Here is a 15,568-nt window from a genome sequence, read left to right as displayed (position 1 = left end):
ATTTTTGTGTTTGGTAAACTGAAAAAAAGGGCTTATTTTGGAAGCTGCTGTGAGAATAAGCTGAAAATCAAAGGAAAAGCTGAAGCTGCTATTTGTTGCTTTGAAAAAAAGCCAGTTTTTTCAAAGCACACGGAGCTACAATGCTCCTTTAATGAAAAGACACACTATCATCCTACTTTTTTTTCCAAAAGCACTTTCACAAAAAAGTTTACCAAACACTCTACTGGCTTTATTTCACAGCCGCTTATTCTCACAGCACAGCCGCTTATTCTCACAGCAGCTTTTTTTTCAAAGCACAGCAATACCAAACCAGCCCTTACTCTCCTAAGATTGCTTACCGATACTAGCCTCATTATTAGAGCCATCCTCATTACTAGGATCAATTGCGAGGACGAAGGCTTCACCTTTTTATCGGTACTCTTCCATCTTATCACGATACTTTCGGATAATGCTTCCATTGTCGTAACGCTTAAGGATGGCCATCCATTTCCTTTTCTTAAAATTAGCCACTCGGATGCAGTGAGGTATAAAAGCATCGTGAAAGGCTTTGGAACCTAAGAACTCCTACATGGTAGTGTCCCTCTTAGTTGGGATACTCCTCTTCAGCCCAGAAACCTCAACCAAGGCACTATCTAACTCCCCTTTAACCTTGGAAACCTCAAAGATGGTTGTCTCCAACTGTTTCTTAGTCGCTTCCAATTGTTTCTTGAGCCTCACGTTCTCACCATTCCTCCTCTTCAAACTCTCAAAGTTTTGATCCTTAAAGTGGATGGCATCAGCCAAAGCTTTGCTCGTTTTTCTGGCATCATTCACAAGCTACTTATTCTCTTTAAACTTTGCCTTGTACCGCTCGACCACTTGTAATCTGTTATCGTACTCGGTCATGACCTACATGACAAGATGATCGTCACTACCAGGAAAAAGAGGGGAGAAAGTAAAGAAATGACAGAGTAACACTTACATAAGAAGATAGCCTCATCATCCAGTCACGATCTGATTTGTTCTCATCTAGTGGCTTGCCAAACTTATCAACAATGGATCGACGTCCTGCCAGGTAATTATTGGCATGCCTAAAACTACTTGGTTGTATGGCAACCATTAAGTCCTTCCAATGGATGCTGCCAACCTCTTCCTTGTACTTCTTTTACGGCTGAAGCTAAGGTCACCTTCTTGGTCAGTAGACTCCATGGTTGGAGGAAAAATGGGATTGATGGTAGGAAGAGGAGGTAACATTCATCTCTTCTCCCGTGCAACTTGATGCGATGAAAGTTAAGCACTCAAATTAAACCTTCTTGTTGTCAAATTGTAGTAAAAATGCAAGTAGGGATCGTTCTAAACCGGGGATTAGGAGGGCTTGCTAAAACCTCTAAACTAACTCAAAAACATAAAAAAAAAAAAGTTAAAAACGTTTGAATAGACTCAAAGGACTCAAAACAGATTCTAACGACGCAAAACAACTTAAAAACACTCAAAATTGCCTAAAAACACTTACTGGGCAGATTTGACTCTAACACAACTTTGGATGAATTTAGTGTTTTGGTTTGAATCAAAACACTAAAAAACACTAACGAAATAGAAATTTAACACTTTGAAACAACAAAGTAAAAGGGGGATTTTGGTTTTGACGAATTCGAAACAAACAAACAACTTATAAAATTAGACAGATTGTAAAGCGAATTTAAGAAATGAGATGATGGATGGATTAGTTAGAGGTCCGTTCTTCACACATGACACACTTGTACATGAATTGATTTCCAATTGGTTTTCAATAAACTATGATGCTCAACACCCCAGATTAACCGTGATGCACAAATTAACCCTCAGATTTTCCTTTACTCATTGAGTTGGATGAGTGCATGCAATAACCCAAATCATTCTCTAAAAGTCCCCTATATGAATGCATAATAGAGATACAATCAGAGATCATTACTTTCAATGAAAATCATAAGTGTTGACGAGGCAATTATAACTATGAATGCATGATACATTTGCCAAGAATTCAATTAACGCGATTGTGATAAATAACCTTCACTACTTATGAATATAAACTTGGAACGATTAGGTGAAACTCATTTATATTCTAGCATCTAATTCATGCATGAAAACTAAGTATGCATCCTTAATAAACATACAAGAATCAGTTATGAATAAAATAGATAATTGAATTTCAATCACAACTTATCAAATCACAATTGGAAGAAATCAATTCATATCTCAAGCATGTTCATGGCTTCAAACTTCCCCCTAACTAAATAGGGGTTTAGCCACTCATAATTGTAACAAAATTAGAAAATAACAAAGTAGACATTGAAAGCAAGAACGAAGTACACCTAAAACGCTCCAAAGCTCCAAGCTTGAAACGCCAAAGACTTTTGTTTTCACCACCTTGTTGCAGCACAAATGTCTAGGATGTGTATGAATATATGGAAAGGTTAGGAATGTATTTAGGATTGGTGGATGTCTCGGCCAAGGGAAGGAAAATATATGGAATTGTGTTTGATTTTTGGTTGGATGAGTGCCACAGCAAGGAATGAAAGTGTAAGTGTATGGAGTTGTGAGATGTGAAATGTAGTGTCTTTGGATGATGGCCCCCAAATTATGGTGAAGGGTGGATGTATTTATAGGCTAGGGAGAGGAGTGTATGGAGTTGTAATGAGTGGATGTAATGGTGTAGTGGGTGAGTGTTGTGGTAATGAGTGGATGTAATGGGTGTAGTGGGTGGATGTTTGGTAATGAGTGGATGTAATGGGTGTAATGGATGAATGTTTGGTAATGAGTGGATGTAATGGGTGTAGTGGATGAGTGTTTGGTAATGAGTGGATGTAATGGGTGTAGTGGGTGGATGTTTGGTAATGAGTGGATGTAATAGGTGTAGTAGATGAGTGTTTGGTAATGAGTGGATGTAATAGGTGTAATGGATGGATGTTTGGAGTTGTAGGTCAGCACACTTGCACACACACATGCTGATTTCTAGCCTTCAAATCTTCAAAAACATCCATCCTCATGTCTCCATGCTTGCACCATCCAATCTTGGCTAAAAAATGCTAAAAAATGCTCCAAAATGCACTTTCTTGCCAACTTTGTTATTATGACCTACAAACACACGAAAATAGCTTAAAATACATAATTAACTAAGAAATACCAACACAAATGCACAAGAACAAGCTAACTAAGTCACATAAGTATACTCCTATCACAACTATGGTAGCAGCACACCTGATGGCCTCAGCTTCAGCCTTCTTTGAGGCAGCAATCTTGAGGACCTCCTCTTGCGACTTAGGTTTAGGGGCTGGCCTCACCCGGTGCTTACGAGCTCCCTTGTGAAACAAAATGTATTCTACGGGAACTAACATGGGTGTTTTCCCTTTCTTGGCGCTAATCTCCCCTTTCTTGCCCACTTTCTCCACTGAACAAGAAAAATCAAAGTAAGGAATGCAACTTTGTAAAAGAAAGAGGGGGAGAAATGAAAGATACAACTTACGTTCTCGTCTCTGGCACTCTGACATTAAGGGCTGGAAACCGTACTTTTGAAATAAAGGTCGTAGCTTGTGCAAATGTCTATCCTCTTTGGGCACCCTCAACACCTTCTCTACGTCAGCTAGCTCCCATCCAGACAGCTTGATGGTCCTTTGCATCACTGCACCAAGAAAAATGTTAGAAGCAAGAGAAAATCACAACAAATAGCAAATAATGCAAACAATGGATACATTACAACCTACAGTCTGGAAGTGAGTAGGAACACGTCGCTCAAGCATGACACCCTTAGCATACTTCCAATCATTATAAAGAAAGCACCAACGATTTTTCCAAGTGCAGTACGCGTTTTTCTTACCAAAGGCAATACGCTCTCTCTCACTCCGACATGCACACTCGGCATACCCAGTGCATGTTTTCACGGGCCCATCTTATAGCAGTAGCGCCACTGATGAAAGGAAGGCTTACCTAACCCATATTCCATCCAAATAATATAAAACCTGATCAATGTATCCCAAAAACCAGGGTAGAGTTGCCAGGTGCATATCCAATGAAAGATAGCATCCGTTGCAACCACGGGTGCAAAGGCAGCTTCACCCCTAAAGTCAATAATATCTGGGTATAGAACATAACATGACCCTTGGGCGGTTCAGAGGACAATTCTTCATGATGCACCAAGCGCATTCCTATACTACAGGGGATACTACAAGATTGCCTTAGGGCCTCAAGTTACTTTTCGCTATCCAACAAGTTTTTCACTAAATGGTCTGCTGTGAACTCAAAGAGAAATATGTGTATGGCGTCACAAACAACCCCCTTACCCACTGACATGAAGGAGGAAGAACCAATATTGGCTAAGGTTTGACAATTGTGAAGATTACCCAACGTTTATTTTGACAAGACTCCAACAAAGGCCCTGAAGACTTCAACATTGCAAGCTCAAACCTAGAGGTAGAGCTAGGGGATCCTTTATCACTAGGACTTTTAGACTCTGATATCTACAACAAACAGAAACAAACTCTATCACCACATGAAAGATCGAAACATAAGGAAGTTCCTAGGGCATGAAGAAAAGCTCAACCAGTTCATTACGTTTTCAACCAAATACATGAACACTCAACTAATTCAACAAGAATGAAAGCATGCGATCTAGTGGGGAAGACTACCAACCTGAAGATGGTGCAAAGAAATGCCGGAATCCCTCTCAACTATAAGAGCACTCTGTCTAAAAAAATCACTACAAAATGAGCAAATGAAGACAATGAAAAGAGTAGAAACTTATCATTCTTATAGGGTTCAACATGGCCAAAGAAATTCAAAATTCAAAATTCAAACCATGAGAAAACCCCCCATGGAAAGTCTTCAAACTTCCACACAAGCTAGGGAGTTTTCAAATTTCAAACTTACAACACCCCTTCTCCCCCTCAAAAAAAAAAAAGAAAAAAAAGAAAAGAAGATGGGGGAGGAGGTGAACACATTAGCTTCATTAAAGGAGTTCAACCAAAATTCTCAAAAGCTTCACACACTCTTGATCAAGATAGTGTGAAACAAAACCAATTTATGGTGCCAACAAAAGCTTCATCAATGGAGTTCAACCACAATTCCCAAAAGCTTCACATACTCTTGATCAAGATAGTGTGAAGCAAAACCAATTTATGGTGCCAACAAAAGCTTCACCTATAAAGGTTCACCTACAAAGCTTCAACACCAAAGCTTCACCTACAAAGCTTCAACACAAAAGCTTCACCTACAAAAGCTTCAACACAAAAGCTTCACCTACAAAAGCTTCACCACAAAGCTTCACCAACAAAAGCTTCAACAAATGGAGGGCAACTACAAATGCCAAAAGCTTCACACACTTGATCAAGATAGTGTGAAGCAAAATCAATTCATGGTACCCAACAATGCTTCAACCTCAAAACTTCACCTACAAAGCTTCAACACAAAAGCTTCGCCTACAAAAGCTTCACCTACAAAGCTTCAACATCAAAGCTTCACCTATTAAAAAAAAATATTTTCAAAAAATCGAAAAAAAAAGGCCTATGCCTCTCCTTCTTTGGGCCTAACAACTTTCATACCAAATATATATGAAGGAGGAGTTTTGGGCTACCACTTAGAAAGGAAAATGGTGAAGTTTTGTTACTTTGGAAAGTTGGCTACTAGCAAGACACCTCATTCGTCAACTCCCTCGACCGGAGACTTAGGGAACTCCTACCATATGCTACTGCACCTTGATACTCGGAAGTTTCACGACCACTCAAGACTTGGATTTTTCAAGTCTCCAACCAAGAAATTTTCCTTACTCAGGAAATTAAGGGAGCACTATTTCAACCTACAGGATCCACCCACGAAGTTTCAACATGCAAACTTCAACAAAAAAAAAAATTCAAAGAACTTAGTGAAGTATGCCTTAGTGTATTTAACATAATACGCTAAAATGAAGCAAAGCTTATTTATTGATATCTCTGATAAGTTACAAATATGTACATATACATGAATCAAAGTAAACAAACAAGAGGGAGCATTCACAAAGGTTGCTCAGGAGAAGTCTCAACAGTCGGCAGAGCCCCAGAAAAAGGAGGCACCAGAGGGTGATCATTCGGAACCTTAGTACTGGGCAGAATCCCAGAAGGAGGAGGCACCAGAGGTTGATCATTGGGAGCTTCAGTACGTGGTACAGCCCCAAAAGACGAAGGCAATAAATGCCTTTGGAACAAACCCACAATCCTTTTATGATCAAGTAAAATCTGACCATCAGATTCTTGCAGTTGGTTAAGCTTCCTCTTCATGTTTGTAGCATAGTCATGTGCGAGCCTGGGGAACTATTTATTCTCATGCTTGAGCCCTCTGATCTCCTATTTGAGACTTATCACTTCAGCCGCCAATGATTCAACTTGGCGGGTTCGAGCAAATAGGCGTTGGGCTATATTAGACACAGAACCTGCACACTGAACACTAAGAACCATAGAATCCTTAACAGCCAACTCATCAGACAGTTTGGAATGTAGTATGTTATCTTTGGGAGTGGGAAAGTTCTTGGCCACCACCGTAGCAGTTCTATTATTCTTCATCACAGAGTTCTCAACGGTAAGAGGACCAGTAGGGGATAAGAAGGATGGGCACCATATGTTGTTTTGAGGAGACATGGCTGCCTCTTAACCAAAGTTCAAGTCAAAATGACGGTCGGATAGGCCAGACATTTTTAGAAATGATGACGGAAAAATAAGTCTAATAAATCTTTGAAGCACAAAAACAAGGGGAAATTTTTTACAAGTAATAACTCTCTGAACGTACTTTTTGCACACAATTAGTGCCCCTATAAAAGAAAGGGCATCAAGGCCGTTTGTTCAAAAATCGAAGAGGCACCACTCTCTGGATTTCGAGAAGCAGATTTTATTAGAGTAAAATATGTCGACAATCCCTACACGCAACATTAGCTCCTCGGGTACCACATATAACTTTGCCAAAGATCTCTGACAAAGTTTAGACACATAAATTTTAAATGTCCAGCTACCTTACCATTACTTATAAGGGTAAAGGAACAGCGCCACTGCTTGATAACTGGAAAGTCCTTATGTGTGTCAACCTTCGTGATCCGTGGCAAGGCAGACTGATAAAAATGCCCAACCTTTACTCATATCGAGAAAACACTCCTACCAGGATTGCTTTCTCAAAAATCGAAGAGGCACCGCTCTCCGCATCTTGAGAGCCAGACTCCCACTAGGATTGCTTTCTCAAAAATCGAAGAGGCACCGCTATCCGAATCTCGAGAGCCAGACTCCCACCAAGATTGCTTTCTCAAAAATTGAAGAGGCACCGCTCTCCGAATCTCGAGAGCCAGACTCCCACTAGGATTGCTTTCTAAAAAATCAAAGAGGCACCGTTATTCGAATCTCCAAAGCCAGACTCACAACAGGATTACTTTCTAAAAAATTGAATAGGCACCGCTCTTTAAATCTCGAGAGCCAGATCCCTAATAGGATTGCTTGTTTAAAAATTAAAGAGGCAACACTCTCTGAATCTCAAGAGCCAGATCCCCAATATGATTGCATGTTTGAAAATTGAAGAGGCACCTCTCTCCGAACTTCAAGAGCCAGATTTCCTTGGATAAAATTTGTCTGTAATCTTCACACGCAACATCAGTTTTCCAGATACCACATACCACTTTTTCAAAGTGCTTTGACAAAGTTAAAACACGTGAATCTTGCAGCTCCCACTACATTGCTATGACTAAGAAGGGTAAAGGAACAACGTTACTACTCGCTGTTGGGACAATTCCTATATATGTCGGCCTCCATCCTCCACAGCTAGGCAGACCTGCAAATAAAAAAAATGCTCAACTTTTCTTCATATCCGAGAGGGCACTCTCAACAGAGTCTCTCGAAATACTCAGCTTCTTTTTCCCCCCGATAATACATCTGCAAACAAGCCACATTAGAGCAAGAGTATCTCATATCATCAGGGTTAAAAGCAAGAGTATCCCATATCATGCTTTTCCATATCTTTTCCTTTGTCCTTGCTCTTACTTACAAGACAAGGAGAAAGAACGCAATCAGTTGGAACCTAAAATCAAACTTTCGATCTGGAACTGATTGCCTGGAATCTTTGCATGGTTGCTTGCCTAACATTGCTCTCGAGTACTCATCCTTAACTGTTGTCAAGGTCATGAATCCCTTCGGTAAATACCTCAGAACAGTTGATACGATATTGGCTATTTACTGAAACTGCCAAGCATGGATGAGTTGCTGAGAAGTAGCACTCTGAAAGACCATTTAAATGCAAAGGTTGCGCACCACTTCTACTATGCAAAAGACTGAAGCAGAAGGTTCAACATGAGCTGGAAGAGATCACTATAGCACGATGCCCTTCTTGCAAAACCGCATAATCCAGACGGAGGAGTCTAAATCAAATCCAAGCTCGGCATCGCTGCCCTATCCAAAGAGCTCAAGAAACTTCAACAACCTTTCGTTGGCACCATCGCCAAAGAGCAAAGCTTACCATACCACATTCACTACTTTGTCAACAACAAAAGTATCCCATATCATGAAGGTCGAACGAACTCTTGATTTGATGGACTTGTTTTGACCATCAAATTCTTGAGTCGGCCTTATACTCTAGAGGAAACCAGAAACCCTTTAGCCCAGTTCGAGAATAAGCCTGTGGAAAGTTACTTCTTCAAATGCAAAAGTATCTCATATCATCTCTTCTTCTTTTTCTTCTCTTTATCCTTCTTGCTGCCTGCAAGATAGGGAGAATGAGAACAATCAGCCGGAACTTGAAATCAAACTTCTGATCTGGGATTGATTGCTTGGAACTCTGATTGTTTACCTTGTCTGTCACCTCTTTCGGCAGATCTCCTCCCTTAGAGACTTAGGGGACTCCTACTATAAGGTTTGTATCGCGCTTGACCAAGCCCAAAACTACAAGTAAGTTTCAAGTGAAATTGATACATTACCTTGTGCATCTCTATTAGTTAAAGATACCACATTTGGATGGAGGAAAAGTACATCCAGAGAAGATGCCACATCTACCTATGTGATAGATAAGGCAAGTGAAAATGATACCACACTTCGGTACTTAGAAGTTTTGTGATTACTTAGCGGCTTGGATCTTGCAAGTCCCCAACCAAGGAGCTTCCCTCACTCGGGAACTCAGGGGAGCACTGTTTGTACCATACTTGACCAATCCTGAAACTACCGAGCACCGGTTAACGTTATACGGTAAAGGACCCAGAAGAGTTTCCCTCCAACTAGGAGGCCAATCACAGCGCGACACGTGTCGGCATCAAAGGCCAATCACAGCGTAACACATGTCAACATCAGAGGCCAATCACAGCACGACATGTGTCAAAGTCAGAACAAAGCTAGAGACTTTCTTCTATAAAAGAAGATCATTCTCCCACAATATTTCCTAATGTCATTTGTACGAAATCATTCACTAGAACTAACTAAAGGAGAGCTTGAACCTATGTCCTTGTGTAAACCTTTCACAATTAATGAGAACTCCTCTACTCTGTGGACGTAGCCAATCTGGGTGAACCACGTACATCTTGTGTTTACTTCCCTGTCTCTATCCATTTACATACTTATCCACACTACTGACCGGAGCAATCTAGCGAAGGTCACAAACTTGACACTTTATGTTGTACCAAAGTCCTTGATGTAGTCCGTATTGAAACTCTAAATACAATTCAAGAAGGAAAGAGAGATGTTGCCCGAACTTACAACAAGAGGGTAAAAATGAAGACTTTCAAGGAGGGAGACTTAGTATGGAAGGCAATCTTGCCCTTAGGAGCGCAAGTAAGGGGTTTTGGGAAATGGAGCCCGACTTGGGAAGGCCCTTTCATTATTCATCAAGCATTGGATAAGGGAGGATATTATTTGGCCGATTTAGAAGATCCACAGAAACATCCGATTAATGCTAAGTTTCTGAAGAAGTACCGTTCAACTCTATGGGATATTAGGGATTGTTACATTAAAGAGGTTTAATTGATTTGAGAGATCTAAAGATAATTAGCATCTTCATCACGGTTGAGTTGAAAAATGAAAGAGCAAAATGAAATAAAGAAGAAAAATTTCATTTCATTAAATGATGAAGTTACATGAAGATTCTACTCAACTCATCTGAAACAATAAAATCCCTCTACATTTACGCTTGAGGGACCCATGGAGTTAGTTGGGTACCCTAAATTCTCTTTGTGGAATGGAAAAATTGGAGCAGAGACTGAGGCTAAGACCCATTGCCAATCTCATGGTTGAACCCGTCATTTGAATAAATGAGAAGCTGATGGATACTTTGACTCTTGAAGAGAAGAGGGCTCGGGCTGATGATGAAATTTTGATGTTGATCCCAAAGCATACACCTATGATGATGAAGTGACCAAGACTGCAGAGGGTAAGATTTGCCTTAAGCTTGTTGCTTTTTATGGCCGTTGAAACCTGGGATATCTATGCAAGTCCCAAGAAAAGCACTCCGCCTTCATCAAAGAGAAACTCAGTGTGCAAACCAACCCGAAGGTGATGAGGGCTATAAAGCAAATGGCGCATGGTGGAAATCTCTTCACTAATCTTACAAGAAGGCTGAGTTCAAAAATCTAGCTGATATCAAAGTCAGGAGGGATTTTTTGAAAATTCTGAGAAGTTCAGAAAATATTGAAGGCTCGAAGGCATTGGAATGTTTAACCAAGTAGTCAAAGGGGGGATTTATAGCGAAGAGTCACTTGGAGGTTAGATTTGTGGGTTAGTGCAAGAGTCTAAAATGAAACGGGTGTTTTAATTAACGCAAGTTCCGAGAGAAAACATGCGCATGCAACGACTGTTCAATCATTATTTACGCCTTGATCTGCAGGCTTAACAACGATTGAAGGGGCACTGTTTGGGTTAATATTTAAACCTTGGGCTTTTAGGAGGGAAAGCCCAAGAGAGTTCAATAAAGAAGGTTTTGCCTGAAGCCTGGAATCAAGCCCAGTTCATCCATTTCAAGATATTATGGCAGCTCCCCATTAATGCAAAGGCAAGTTGCTTATAAAAAGTGACAACCGATGGAAGATCACCAACTCTTGGCCTAAAAGTACTTTTTGGATGGCAAACACGTAAAAAGGCTGGTGACTCACTACCCTTCAGTTGCTTTTGGGCAAGAACAGAAACGACACAGTTGGGCTAATTCGTCTATAAAAGGAGGAAGAGGGCCCAAAGACAAGGACACTCAAATCAACAAACAAACAAACATACAACTTGACTCTTAGCCAAGCAAATGCCTAGAAAGTCGTGCTTTGTCCAGACTTTGCACCTTTTTAGCCTTAGACTTCCTTAGAAAGACATCTTTTGTCTATGTAAAAGCTCTACTACCTTTTTCCCTGAATGCTTTAGTATCGATCTCTCATATGTAAACTCCTTTCCAGTCATCCCCTTTAGTACTCAATCCTTTTGTAAACTGCCAAGAGAGGAGACCGTAAGACGTTTTAACCTTGCCCGACAAGGTGAAATCTTGCCCGACTCTCTTTGTTTTTGCCTTTCCATTAATAAATATGGTATTATATTGCATCCCTTAGTAGATATGCAAGTCATTTTCGATCTCTTAATGATCCAAAGTTCCATTATCTCTCAGATCTGGTTCACTTAGTACCTTTACTATCGTGAAGGTAAAAGAAACTAATGTTTTGATTAGATATGAACCTCCACCTTTTGAAGCATACAAGATAAATAAAAGTCCTTGATCTCAAGACATAAAAAAGAACCTAATGTGGACTTAACCCATCCACGACAATCCTTTGATAATGAGAAGTTAGAGTAACTTGGGGCGCAAGTAATCGGCTTAAATACACTAATTCTACATCTGCCATATAGAGATGACAATGGCACGCCTTAGTACTTAGTTAGTTTTAACTGCGAGCCTTACGGCCTACACCTAAGGCTCTATAAAGGAACCTTTCAGAACTAACTCTGTCATCTTCTTGCAGCCCGACATGCAAGCGAGAGCCCGACAACCAACCAAAGTGCCAACTCCTCGGGGAGCTGTGTGCTCAAGCAAGGGACCCTTCCCAGTGAAATTCTTGCCCGAACAAGTTCATTTTCCATCCACATTTTGTTTGGTTACTTGCCGGAATTGTCCCCACATTAGTTAAAGCCCTGCAATGAGATCAACTAGTAAATCAATATGGTGTCAATTCAATGACTTCACTTAATTAAACAACTCAGTCGTTGAAAAATCGCAAAATAAATATATAAATCATAAAATATAAATTAGTAATCTGAATCGTACAACAATGTACCCCTAAGTAAAACATGAATCCATATTATCCTATACATGAAATCTTTAAATAAAAAATAAGCAATTTTCAAAACAAAGGATTTGGGTACATGTGAAAACTCAATTTCTGTTTGAATTAATCACACATAATACAAGGTGTGGTGGCATAGCAAAAGCTTACTGAATTTTGGAGAGATGGAGGTATTTATAGGAGGTGGTCAACCATGACCTTAGGGTTTTACCCTACACATGATGCCATTATACTTGCCAAAATATGTCATGTGTAGGATGCACAAGCAAATAGTATTCCTAAGAAATTAATTAGGAGATAATATCTTGAGATAATAGTAAGAATGTCCCTAATTGATTGTAACAGAGATTCCTTAATTGATATGGTAGTCTTCAATTGGGATGGTATTAAATATAAGATTTAGTATTAAATCTTGTCTTTAATGGCCTTGATTTTTCTATGCCAAGAGCAAGGAGCTTTTAGCAGTCTTAGTTCGCTACTCGAACTTCCAGGGATGTTGAGCTGTGCGTGGGAGTACATCTTCCAATTTAATGAGGGCAATCTCGTATTTCTTGAGTAAAAGTCCTTGTGTTGCGTCCATGATTTTTGGGATTATTTTTGGCAAAGGATGCCAACCTATGTAGTGCCAACCTCTATGTAACGCCAACTTGTGTGCAAGGTTTAGACGCTGTCTTCTGTGCATAAGATGCCAACCCTGACGTCAATGGAGTAGCGGATCTCCTTACAGCCGTTGGGCCAAGTTGATCAAATTACCACGTGGAGTTTGTGGGTAATGTCTCTGGAAACCCTCACGACACTTCACTCGTCCCATATGGGTCACTTATGGGTTTAAAAGGCTTGTTGCATGCGCTAAATGCAATCGAGTCCCCTGCGAAAGTGGCATTAATTTTCATCACAAGTTTTTCATTTTTTTTTCCCTCTTTTTCTTTAAGTATTTTAGTTTCAATGAATCGCGTGTATTAAACCAATAAACACAGATAGCATCAGCTGTGGTTATGCCCCTTGTGCAGTAGTGTGTTTAATAAAACTTATGTTTCTTGCGAAATCCGATGGGGTGTAGGGTGATACCTTGCATAAACTTAGGGGTATAATCTACTTTCATGCCATCTTAAACCAAACAATATGACAGGCTTGAGAAAACTTCGTGAATATGAAAATATAAATTTTTTGTAAATGTGTCCATAGTTTCCCTAAAGTTGTCCATATATTTTTCTTTCCAAATCAAACAAAATGGTCATACATCATTAATAACTAACTCGATCAAGAATCTTTCGAAAGCAATTTCAAGTTACAATAATTTTCTAATAGCATCTCTAATCGGAGGCACAAGAGCATTTACACTGGAGAGATGATACTTTGAGATGTGAAAATCATATTTACATCTCATTTTACAATTATGGAAGTGTTGAGGCTTATTTTAATCTGACAGGGGAGAAAGGGGGCACGGCAAAAAGGAGAGAGAGGTGTGGTTGTAGGGTTGTGTAGAGGATGTGTTATTCCCCCTAGCCAATGCCTTTATTTATAGTAATAAGTGAGGGAAGAATCCTTCTCCTCCAAGGAATACAAGTCCCATTAGGGAACAACAACTAGTATCAAATCTAATCTAGGATTTACACAATCATACTTAAATACAATGTTTATAAAACTTCCCCTTGAGTGTGTAAATACTCTAGTAGATTTGGCATCATGTAGAGTTGAGGAAGTCGACTCGTTAGCATTGATTCTGGGAACACGCAAGTCACAAAGTAAAGTAGGAACTCGCATATGGAACTAAGTCTCACAAAAAAAAAAAAAAAAAAAAAAAAAAAAAAAAACCCAATGGCTATGGTAAAACCTAAGTAGGGACAAACCCATAGCCTAAGGAGAAATGCGTGAGTAATGCAAAGTCAAATGAAATGTCTATGAGATGTTATCAGGGATATGATCAGCTCAAGGTGGGTGCCTCATCAAAACCTCGTTAGATAACAAAAACCCACTGGGAAAAATGCTCCTAATCATAGGAAAATGAGTACATTAAGATCAAGCAAGTATACTTCAGGATACTCCCCTGAGTTCCACATAATTCCAAAGAGAACTAACAATGTTACAACTTAGAAAGTTTACGCATACCTATTCCTTGAACAAGCTTCTGAAACGTTGTCTTCGATTGTGATTTGTCTTGTGAACGAATTTGCATGACTTTAATCTTCTGATGTTTTTGCTATTGATTTGAGAAGAAGAACTTCGGCGTATTGTGATTGGTGTTGTCTCCTTTGATGTAACCCTTCTTAAGCTATTCAATACATGTTGCGTTATCTTTATAGATCGTTGTTGGGACCTTAACGACGAGGTAAAGATACATGAGCTTCAAATATGGCCCATAACTATTCTCAGCCAAAAGCATTCCTGAGTAGCTTCCTCTAAGGCGAGAATTTCACCAGGGTTAGACGAAGTGGCAACTAAGGTCTGTTTAGTTGACCTCCAAGATATTGTAGTTCCTCAAATGGTAAATACATAACCCGTTTGAGAGCGCACCTTGTGTGGATCAGACAAGTATCCTACGTTGGCATAACCAACAAGGCAAGAATCAACTCGAGATAAGGGAGTGAAACATCACTCGAGGATTCGTAGGGATAGAATAGGCCCAGATCCATAGTACCCTTAAGGTAATGAAAGATGTCTTTAACACCAGTCCAGTGTCTGTGTGTCGATGCATTACTGTATCTTGCCAAAAGATTAACAGCGAAGGAGGTGTCGGGTTTAGTGTGTTGAGCTAAGTACAATAAAGCTTGCCTATCGCACTTAGATAATGTTCTTCGGTCTTCAAAATTTCTTCATCATCATTTAGACGTAAGGGATCTCGTTTTTCATCTAGCAATCGTACGACCATAGGAGTACTCGAAGGCTTCATTTTATCCTCATTAAAGCGACGCAACATATTCTGGGTGTAGTTCGATTGATGTATTAAGATTCTATCCGAACGGTGCTCTATCTCGATACCGAGACAGTATCGAGTCTTTCCTAAATCTTTCCATCTCAAATTCCAACTTCAGGTGCGCGGCAGTTCCTTAGAGCTCTTCAGGAGTTCAAAGGAGGTTCATGTTGTCGACATAAACTGCAACAATCGCAAAACCGAAATGGGACTTCTTAATGAACACCCAAGGGCATAGTTCGTTGTTCATATATTCCTAACTAGTCAAATACTCACTTAGACGGTTATACCACACTCTTACTTTTTGCTTCAAATCGTAGAGTGAACGCCTCAGCCGAATTCAGAGCGTGTTCTGGGGTTTGGAAATATTTGATCTAGTCAATGTAAGTTATTCAGGAACTTTC

The 15,568-nt window shown here is 39.8% G+C and overlaps 1 protein-coding gene across 7 annotated transcripts in view; it reads left to right on the top strand.

The window, feature by feature from the left end:
* LOC126627445 (uncharacterized) overlaps positions 1-15,568 on the top strand; it is a 97,672-nt gene that overhangs the window by 38,251 nt on the left and 43,853 nt on the right. The gene's annotated exons all lie outside the window — the stretch shown is intronic.

Source organism: Malus sylvestris, chromosome 6, assembly GCF_916048215.2.
Source record: "Malus sylvestris chromosome 6, drMalSylv7.2, whole genome shotgun sequence".
NCBI lineage: Eukaryota > Viridiplantae > Streptophyta > Magnoliopsida > Rosales > Rosaceae > Malus > Malus sylvestris.
This window is presented reverse-complemented; position numbering and strand designations above follow the sequence as displayed.